The 10,313-nt window shown below is 39.2% G+C and overlaps 1 long non-coding RNA gene across 1 annotated transcript in view; it reads right to left on the reverse strand.

Moving 5' to 3' along the window:
• Positions 1 to 9,356, reverse strand: part of LOC128932020 (uncharacterized) — an 80,362-nt gene extending 71,006 nt beyond the window's left edge. Inside the window, exon 1 of the long non-coding RNA XR_008481218.2 lies at positions 9,242 to 9,356. This is a non-coding gene — a long non-coding RNA (uncharacterized LOC128932020). The remainder of the gene's footprint in view (positions 1 to 9,241) is intronic.
• Positions 9,357 to 10,313: the final 957 nt, after the last annotated feature.

The raw sequence follows: 10,313 nt of genomic DNA on the forward strand, positions 1-10,313 counted from the left end.
GAATAAATACGGGTGATGGGCCTAGAGATCAGACACATTTTAATCATGAGCAGACTAAGTGAGGCCTCATACCTGTCATCTAATTTTTAGTCCATGTGTAACCTGATTAATTGGGCCATTTCAGTTGTAGAACACTTCCTTCCTTAACTGTCTTCTACTTCAGAAATGTGTGTGTTTCAGTTAGAATTTGATCTGGATGCAGATGCCTGCGACACAAAATGCAAACAGTGACTTAAAGAAATAAAAGTTTATATTTCTCTCACATAAGAAAAATCTAAATTTAAATAGTGGAGGGCAGACTTAGCACTCTATGGTGCTAAGAATACAAGCTCCTTTCATTTTGTTGCTCGTGGCCTCCACCTGTGTCTCAAAATAGCTACTGAAACTCCAGCCATCAAATCTGCATTCCAGTCTCACAGTAGAGGAAGGAAGAAGGGTAAAACTCATTTTCTAAGGAAATTGCTTATCAGCCTCATACAACACTTCCTTATATACTGCATTAGCCCAGTGTAGTCAAATGACCACACCTAGCTACAAGGAAAGCTGACAAATGCAGTTCTTGTTCTCACGGGAGAGGTATGTGCCCAGCTAAAAACAAGGTGTTCTGCCCCTAAAGAAAAAGGGAAAGGGGATACCGAAGTTCAAGTCGTAATCTTAGATAAAGTCATTAAAATTATTTCCCCCCCCAACCCTTTTGAGAAACTGAGTACATAAACATAGATTATAACTGGCACTTCAAACTTGTTTTAAATACACAATTGGCTGGGCATGGTGGCTCACACCTATAATCCCAGCACTTTGGGAGGCCGAGGCAGGTGGATCACCTGAGGTCAGGAGTTTAAGACCATCCTGGCTAACATGGGGAAACCCCCTCTCTATTAAAAATACAAAAATTATCTGGGAATGGTGGTGCATGCCTATAATCCCAGCTACTCAGGAGGGAGACTGAGTCAGGAGAATCATTTGAACCCGGGAGGCAGAGTTTGCAGTGAGCTGAGAGTGCACCACTGCACTCCAGCCTGGGCAGCAGGGAGAAACTTCATCTCAAAAAAATAAAAATAAAAAAATAAAATAAAATAAATATACAAATTATTGTTTTCAAAGGATGATAGAAGGAGCATTGTCTAAGTTAAATAATGCAGAAGACTTTAAATGATTGCAGTCCAATTTGTCTCCATATCCCAAGAGGCTATCCCAACCCAGAGGCTTTCTTACAGAACCATGGGGAAAGATCTCAATTGTCTGGAGTCTGGCTCTGAGATAAGGCAGTGCTCTCAGCCCTTTGGAAGGGGAGAAGGAAGTTAGTTCTATTCCTCAGGCAGAGGGCCACACCTGTGGCCAGTCAACCCCAGGTTCTGCAAGAGTGAGAAGCAGAAAGCCTACCTTGCATTGCCTTTACCTGAGGAGAAGATGCCAGGTGTGCTCTCAGATGGTCAGAGGTAGTGCTTAGGAAGATGTTGAAGGACTGGGTAGAAAGCTGAGAGTGAGTTTCTCTTTGCTCACTGGCTTCTCAACTGCAAACTACTGGAGAGGAAAAAGGACATTTTGGGCCTGCAGCAAACTCTCTCTCAGCCTCCAGCTTCCCAGTGTCTAAAATGGGGATGATGGAACTTGCCTCATAGATTTACTATAAGGGTTGTTTAAAAAACATTTGCCAAAATGCCTGGCATACTCCTCCACTTAATGCATACAAGTTCCTTTCTCTTCTTCCTTTTGGAATAATATAATCTGATTGTAAGAACGTGTTTCCACAAGACAACATGATGAGAAATGTTTGGCAAGATGTCTAGAATTGCAATATGGTAGCCACTGGCCAGATGTGGCTATTAAGTACTCCAAAAGTGTCTACTGTAACTAGGAACTGAACTTTTAATGTTATTTCATCTTAATTCATTTAAAATTAAATTTAAAATCTGATGCTTGATTCAAGTATTGAAAAATGTTTAAACATATTTGGAACAATTTGAGTATGTGAATTTCCTTTCTCAACTATAAATCTTAAAAAATCTAAACACAGATTGGGTATTCCAAATTAAAATTTAACATTCAAATTAAGATGTGCTATATGTAACAAATACATACAAGATTTCAGAAAAATTCATATAAAAAAGAGAATGTAAATGAACTCAATAATTTTCATGTTAATAATTTTTATATTGAAATATGTTGGATATATTGGGTAAAGTAGAATATATGATAAAACTAATTTTTCCTGTTTCATTTGACTTTTCTGATGTGATGATTAGAATATTTAAAGTTACATAAGTGGTTTGCATTATATTCCCAACCAACAGTGCTAAGCAGATCATAGCAAATAATCATTTGGACTGAGTCTTCTCACCAGACTGGTTAGAGATTTTGGCCTTACACAGACATTTCATTAATTAACAGAGCACCTATCCTGAGCTAGGGATAAAGTATCAGTTGAATCAGAAATAAGCACATAAGCAAACCTTGTAAATAAGACAGTTTCAGATAATTATTACAAGTAGAAGGAAGGAAATAAAGTAATGAATGAGAGAATATTCAGAAATGGAGCTAGTTTCTTTACATGGAGGGCAGGCAGAGAAGGCCTCTCAGAGGAGGGACATTTGAGTTGACATTTGAAGGGTAAAGATGAGCTAGAAGTGCAAACATTTAGATGAAGGGAACATTTTACAGAAATATTAAATGAGTGCTCATGATCAGATAGCTAGCTGCCGGGTGAGACGAGCGCTATATACCCAGACTGATCTGTCCTGAAGTCTGTGGTCTTATCGATTTGTGAGAGATGCTAATTCCTACTCTAACAAAATTATTGACACTAATGAACTGCCCTCCCCCTGCCCCATTATATAGAACACAGTTCAGTAGGGTATTGATGGGGCATTTCCCAGTTAGATTCCTAAGAGCAGAAATCCAAAACAACAGTTTTATACAGGTAGGCATGTGGCATATCTTGGAGAAAAACATCCTTTTCTACTCTTTTCAGCCTCTTGACTTCCTCTGACAAGATCCAATTACAAATATTGCAGAGCAAGAATCAATGAAATAAAGAAATAACAGGAATGATTTCTGAGGACAGAAATTAAATAAGTGTATCTTTCCAAAGCTATGACTTAATGGGGTCAGGATAACAAGCTCCAGGAATAGAAATGACCTAATGGGAAAATAACAGCAATTCTGAATGAGGAATAGTGGGGATTTGGGAGTAAGGGACTAACCATTATGACAGTCCCATGGGAAGTTATTAGATCCTGAAAGGTAGCCATCCCTTCATGTTTCTATAGACCAAAAAAAAAAAGTGGATGTAATCAGCCATGTCAAGTTACAGAATTTCATAGGCGAACTGATGATGGAACACCAATTTTTTATCAGACTTTGGACCTACAGGATTTCTCTTCAACTCTAGGGGCTGCTGTGAAGTTACAAGGGTCTGGTGTGATACCATTTAAGCTCCAGGTCTTGACATCTGTTTTTTCCTGATGCTGCCACTAAGATTGCAGAAATCTGGTCAGCCTTTGCTTTACTTCAAAAGAAGAGAAGAGGGATGAAGGAAATATTCATAGACAAAAAAGCAAAGATGGAGAAAGATGACCCCAGTGTTACATGAAGAAGCCTGGAGCTGCAGCGATTGGAAAAGCCAAAAGGACGTTGAAGTTTACAGGATTTGAGACCACAGCCAAAGACGCTGTGTCAAAAGAATAATTTAAGTTTTAAAAAGTCATTTTTGTTTAATAAGAAAAATTATATATCTACCTCAGAACCCTTTCTTGGGCTCTAGGTTTGTAAATCCAATTTCCCACTTGACTTCCAACCCCAAGTGGAAATTAGGATATTTCATGGTCACCCCAAATGGAACATGGCCAAAATAGAACTTTGGAGTTCCATGCCTAGATTTTTCTATCTGGAGGAATTAACACTACTTAGATGATCAAGCCATACTACCCCACATCCATTTTATCACCAAGTCCAGTTAATTCTACCTCCAAAATCTATTTAGAACATCCTGTCTTCACTTAACCTCCAGGAAAGAGGTTAGGGTTAGGGTCCAAGCTGTCATCATCCCATGTGGCAGCAACAGTCTCTTAACTGGTGTCCCGGCCTCTCTCCTTGACCTCCAGTCCCCAATATTATTCAGATGGGGTCATAAGCCCACCCAGATCCAGGGAAGGAGATATAGACCCCCAAGCCCTCAGTGAAAGGAGTATCTGAGAATTTGTGGCCATTTTATTCTAAACTGCTACAGTCACTCTTACAGAAATCAGTCTCCATCCTGGCCACTTTTGGCATTCTCACTGCTTCTAGTCACTGGCCTTGATCAATATGAAAAAAAAAATCCACACCAACTTCATCCTTTACAAAGCCAATATTTTGCATGGTTTACCCACAGAAACAGGGCAGGCCTCTGTTGAAGCTTTAAGGTATTTAACTCAGTCCAGCTCTATATGTCTTTGTTGTTAGCTCTGGTTGTGTTTCAACCATTTATTAGTCAGATGGCCTTTGCAAATTATTTAGTGTCCCTGGGCCTCAGTTTTCCCATCTGAATTAAGTATCCTTGTATCTCATCATCTCTAAGTGCCTTGCAAGTCAGCCAACTCTATGAGAGTTCAGCCATTGACTATGCTCACAGACCATGGACACACAGTTATTAATAATTTTTTAGTTGCATTAGTTATAAGAGGCTTGCTTCTATTTCAACTTTTCATAGAACATGGTGCAAACCTTCTGAGGGTCTGAGCTGTGTTGCCCTCCCTCCTCCCCAGCATCTCTAAATTATTCTTACCAACTTGATGCTTTGATTGTTTCCATAGCTCATTTTCTAAAAACTGCTTTCCTTTTTGACCCAGCCAATTTGTCCCTATGCCAGTTTTCCAAGCAAGCCCCTATCTGATTTGGCCTTTTAAAAATTTTCTGCAAGGTCTTCTTTTCTTTCTAACTGTTCCAGTTTTGTTCTTGAGTCTTCTTATTCAAAAGAGGCTTCTATACCTTTTGTTAGCATAAATTTATAACAAAAAGCAATTTCTCTTGTTTGAATTTTCTTTTGCTCTATTTTAAAAGGACAATCCATGTTGAGGCAGATAACTAAACTCTTTTTACATATTAGAGATTCATTTAAGCTGGGGTAGAAGACAAAGGTAATAAATATTTTTCAAAACTATTCAAAGTTTTAGAAATCAATCATAATTAAATTACTTACAAGGAGAAGGTATTTGTTTTGCTTATTTCCAACCAAGCCTCTTTTTCTAAATTTTGGCTCTGAAATACATATGAATATATTATACATATAGGCAAATGAATATAATCAAAATAAGTTCTTTTGAAAAGACTTTTAGCACCCTTAATCAAACTAAACCACTATGAGGCATCAACAATCCAGAGGAGTAAGCCCTGTGTGTTTCAAAATTTTTATTGGAGTATAACACTGACATGGAAGAACACGTAAGTAAAAACCATGTGATCTGATGAATTTTCACTAACTTAAAACACACCTGTAACCAGCAAAAGGGTTAAGATTTTATCTTATTTAAAACGTCTCACTGATGGGCTCTTGAGAAACACCTGTGTCGTTGTCCTACCTTGTTATTAACTTTATGTAAGCATGAGGCTGTCCCTCCAACTCAGTGATATATTCTACATGGCCGGAGAGTAGGACTGTAGTTTATACCACATATTTCTTCTACCATACAGGTAACTAAGTGCCCTGAAATGAGGACACTCTCAGTAAATGAACATGAACCATATCAGACTCAGTTTATTAAACATTAATACACACAAATCTCTGCTCTACATGCTTTTGATTCCTGTTTTATCTTCTATATCACTGACCTTTCTTTCTCAGTCTTTTTGCTGTCACCAACCTCATTGACAAATTATTTAGTCAATTGTTAACAAAATGACTTCTTCATCTAAACCTCTCTCTGGCTGAGTTCAATTGGTCTCATGTCTTTAAATAACACCTATAAGCTAAAGATTCTTGAGTTATAACCTATACTATAGCCAATTATTGCATTTATGGCCCCTTTATATCTCTCCCATATCTTTATCCGAACTGTTCCAAAGTTACATTGCAACAACTCACATCATGAGGTGGAATCTATTTCCTTACCCAGTGAATCTGGACTGGCTCTATAACTTTCTTTGGCCAATAGAAGGTTGGGGGATACCAATTGCATTATCAACATCAGGCTGGCTTACTCTTGGAGCCCTCCCTCTACCGTATGATCAAATCCAAGGCAGCCCATTAAAGAATGAAAAACCACATGGAACATTACACTGACTGACAATGAACCAACCCCCAGAAGCAAAGCCATCTAGCAATTCAAAACTGACTACTGATGCATGAGGTAACTCAGGCAAGACCAAATGAGTGTTCCAGCTAACGCAGCAAAATAACCAACCAGCAACATCATAAGGTAACAAAATAGTTATTGCTTTAAACTGCTGACTTTTGGTGTGCTTTGTTACACAGCGATAGCTAACTGATATACCAGCTTAGATAGCTAACTGATATACCAGCTCAGACATATGTGTAGATATGTATTCAATGCTGACCTGAAACTTCCATATAAATAGTTCATTGCCATTTAAAAAAAATCTATACAAAATTTGACGTTTACTCCACCTAAAACCTCTTCAATGTTTTCCTTTTGAAAAATGGCCTCAGTATCTGTCCAGTTCTTTAAGCCAAAACTCTACAAGATGCCATTTAATTCTTCCTTTCCTTCACTGTCCACATTCAATCCATCAGAAAGTCCTGTTGATTCTAATTTCTAAATTTTTCTTGAATCCATTTAGTTCTGCCCACTCTACTAACATTATTTCTCCCAGTCTAAGCTGCTCACGCCTTATGCCAACAGCATTATAGTAGCCTCCTGTCTGATCCCTTCTAAACCACTCCAAAATTTTTTACACAAAAGCTAGTTTTGATTTTAAAATCCTAGAAGATCATGTCAGTTCCCTGCTTAAACCGTTCAGAAACTTCTCATCATGCTAATAATCAAATCCAAATTAAGTGTCATGGCCCATGAGACCCTCCATGACCTATTTTCTTCCATTCTCTCCAGTCTTTCTTCCCACCACTCTCTCTCTTTAACTCACTGCATTCCAGCCACGTTTGCCCTTTTTTTCTTTTTTGAAACAGAGTCTCACTCTGTCACCTAGGCTGGAGTGCAGTGGCTTGATCTTGACTCGCTGCAACCTCTGCCTCATGGATTCAAGTGATTCTCTTGCCTGAGCCTCCCTTCTGTAGCTAGGACTACAGGCACACACCACCATGCCCTGCTAATTTTCACAATTTTGGGTAGAGATGGAGTTTCACCATTTTGGCCAGGCTGGTCTCAAACTCCTGACCTCAGGTGATCCACCCGCCTCAGCCTCCCAAAGTGCTAAGATTTCAAGTGTGAGCCACTGCGCCCAGCCCATGTTTGCCCTCTTGCTTCTCCTGAAATAACTAAGCTCTTCCTTATCTGAAGGCTTCTACTCTTGCTCTCGTCTGCTACAAAATCTCTTTCCTTGCTTCTTGCTCTTTGCCTGGTGGCTTCCTTTACCTCTTTCTTATTTCAGATTAAATCACATCACCTCTTGAAGGTCTTTTCTGCCCACCCTGTCTAAAGTGGTCTTCCTGCCCCACCATTTTTCTTCATTGTCTCATCCTATTTAGTTCATTGAAAATATTATGATTCTTGATTCTTGGTGTATTTACTTAACAACCTGTGGTTTCTTGCCTGTCTTTTCCACCAGATTTGAAGCCCCATGGGGGCAGGATGCCATGTCTACTTTGTTCACTCAGCATCGTAAGTGCTTTCCACAACTTTTGGCCCATGGTGGGCACTCAGTAAACATTAGTTGAATAAACTAATCTAATATAAGTCTTCCAATAACACTATCAAGTAGATTTTATCATTCCAGTTTTACAAATAAGAAATTTGAGGGCAGGCATTATTCATATTACTCATAGTCATAGTAGAGAGACAGTATGGTAATCAGGTCAATCTGTCAGAGAAGTGGAGTGGGGACAGAAACCCTATAGCTCCCATACAAAGCCCAATCCTCAATCCCTCGAGTCCCATGACCTGAGAAATAAGCAACTGTGCTCTTGTGGGAGGGAGTGTTGCAAAGGGATGTGAAGAACAGAATGCCCCAACCCAGACAGGTGTTTCCCCTCATTGGACTGCAGCTGTCACTCTGAGAGTCACATCTTCACCCAATTAAATCCAGATGAAGGAAGGAAGGGATAGACAACAATGGCTGTTCCTCATACTTCCTATTTAGAAAAGAGGAAAATATTTTCCTGAAGCCTTCGTGGATATAGTTACAGTTCATGGACCAGAATTTGGTTCCAATCCCACTACTATCACGTGCAAGGTAGAGCAAGATTGCCACTTCTGATTTACCTTCATCACCGTTCATTATCACCTGGCCTAGGCTGGTTCCACTCAAATGTATCAAGATTCTGATATCTATAGTGGAAAGGAGGAATGGCTATTGATCATGCCGGCAACAGCACCTGACACAGCAATTCAATTACTCTAGGTTCTTTTGTCCCACTTTATTCTAGAAAATATGGATGCTATGGATTAAGTCCATGAACTAAGAAGCTTAGAGCTCAATCTGATGACATTGAGTCTTGGAAAAGTTGATATATTCTTCTCAGCAACTGATGAACCCATATATTGTATCCAAATAGTTTCAACCTCCCAGCAAGGGATAAATTTATATACCTGGCATAGCATAACAAAACCATGCAGTGTAACAAGGCACGGTCCTAATAATAAACTTAAAATTGTCCTGATAAATATATTCAGCCATGTTTTTAATTCAGCACTTTATAAGTAACCTAAATATGCTAATATCAAAATAAATCCCTTTTGGTAAACCTCAATGTTCTCTTGTTCTCTTCCCCATAAAGACAACTTTTATTTTCAATAAAATTCCATCTATGTATTCTGTTTTACCAGCAGTAATACAAGAGTTGTTGAAAACTATACATGAATAGAGGCAAGTTTGGCCTTATATAGCTTAGCTTTGGCTGGGAGTTGGGAGACTGGGTTCTAGTCCTAGAACTTCCAAAAACTAGCTGCATGAATTTAGGCAAGTTACTTCATTTCTTCTTCCGTAAAAGAGGAGATTACAAAGATTATTCTGAAAACCTAACTGAAACCATTTGAACAATACATTAGTAAGGGTAACTGATGCTAGCAGCTATAACTAACAGTCCCTAGATTATAGTGGCTTAACACAATGAAAGTTTATTTCTCACCTAACAGTCCAGTTGGATTCATGAGGCATTTTTGCTGTCTTTTCTCCAAGCAATGTTTCAAGAACCCAGCTCCATTCATTCTGTGATGCCACCATCCTTAGCATTTGGCTTCCATGGCTCCTGTAAGAGAATAGAACATGAAGAACAAAACAGGAGGTTTTTATGGGAGGCACGTCAATTTGACCAGATATCTTGCCCAGAACCTTTTCACATGTCCTCTGCCTAAATAAAAATGAGGCTAATGGCTGGGTGTGGTAGCTCTTACCTATAATCTCAGCACTTTGGGAGGCTGAGCCAGGAGGATCACTTGAGCCTAGGGGTTCAAGATTAGCCTGGGAAACATAGGGAGACCTCATCTCTACAAAAAAATTTAAAAATTAGCTGGGCATAGTGGCACATGCCTGTAGTCTCAGCTACTTTGGAGGCTAAAGTGGGAGAATTGCTTAAGCCAGGAGGTTGAGGCTGCAGTGAGCCAAGATCGTGCCACTGCACTCCAGCCTAATTGACAAAGTGAGACCCTACTGCAAAGAAAAAAAAAAAAAGTAAGGCTGGGTAACATAGCCTATAAGACCAGAAATAAGCATCAGGATTGGTGAGTACTAATATCATCTCTACCATAAACACTTTGGGGAATATTTCTTTCTCTAAATTCAGAATAAGTGGGGGAAATATTAATCTCATTCTAAATATTTTATTGTGTCACTCCCTATCCTGTGTTTCCAAGCACCTCATACTACTATTATGTGTTATCACACATAACAGTAGTCAACTGTTCATATGTCTCTCCAGCTATTGACTGAGAGTTCACCGAAAGAGGAAACCTTTGTAATTCATCTTTGTACCCTGAGGTCTTAGCGCAGAGGCTGGCATCTATTAGACCTAAGGAGGATTGGCGACTCTGGACAAATCAGAAAAGAAGAAATGTTGTCAACTGTTTTCTCTTGGTGATGGTGATGGTGATGGTGATGGTGATGGTGATGGTGATGGTGTTGGTGATGGTGATGGTGATGGTGATGGTCAGTGCCCACTCCTAAATATCTATATTGGGGAGAGATGGTCTGTAGGGTGAGCA

The sequence above is a fragment of the Callithrix jacchus genome, chromosome 5 (genome assembly GCF_049354715.1).
Source record: "Callithrix jacchus isolate 240 chromosome 5, calJac240_pri, whole genome shotgun sequence".
Taxonomy (NCBI): domain Eukaryota; kingdom Metazoa; phylum Chordata; class Mammalia; order Primates; family Cebidae; genus Callithrix; species Callithrix jacchus.